Here is a 312-nt window from a genome sequence, read left to right as displayed (position 1 = left end):
AGCGGGTCTGGCCGGCAGAGCCGAGGGAGACGCCGGAGCGGCGCCCCTGCAGCCCAGCCTCTCCGCCTCTCCCCATTCCCCTTCTGCCTTTCTTTGCTCAGCAGCATCACAAAAGCGCGCTGCGGAAGGAAACCCAATGCAGCGCAGTCCTGTCTCCTCTCCCACCTGGTGCTCACCCCCACCCCACCCCCGGGCGGGGAATGGAACGGAACACACCTGTTTTCGGCTTGCCCCGGGGACACACCTGTTTTCAGCTCTCGCTGAATTCAGCCTGGTGCGGGATTGCGCGAGGGGCTCCACCACATACGTGAC

General features: G+C 65.1%; 1 pseudogene; it reads right to left on the bottom strand.

Annotated features, from left to right (window-relative positions):
* LOC102757822 overlaps window positions 1-312 on the bottom strand; it is a 3,176-nt pseudogene that overhangs the window by 1,948 nt on the left and 916 nt on the right.

This window comes from Myotis davidii, unplaced genomic scaffold (genome assembly GCF_000327345.1).
Source record: "Myotis davidii unplaced genomic scaffold, ASM32734v1 scaffold200, whole genome shotgun sequence".
Taxonomy (NCBI): Eukaryota; Metazoa; Chordata; class Mammalia; order Chiroptera; family Vespertilionidae; genus Myotis; species Myotis davidii.
This window is presented reverse-complemented; position numbering and strand designations above follow the sequence as displayed.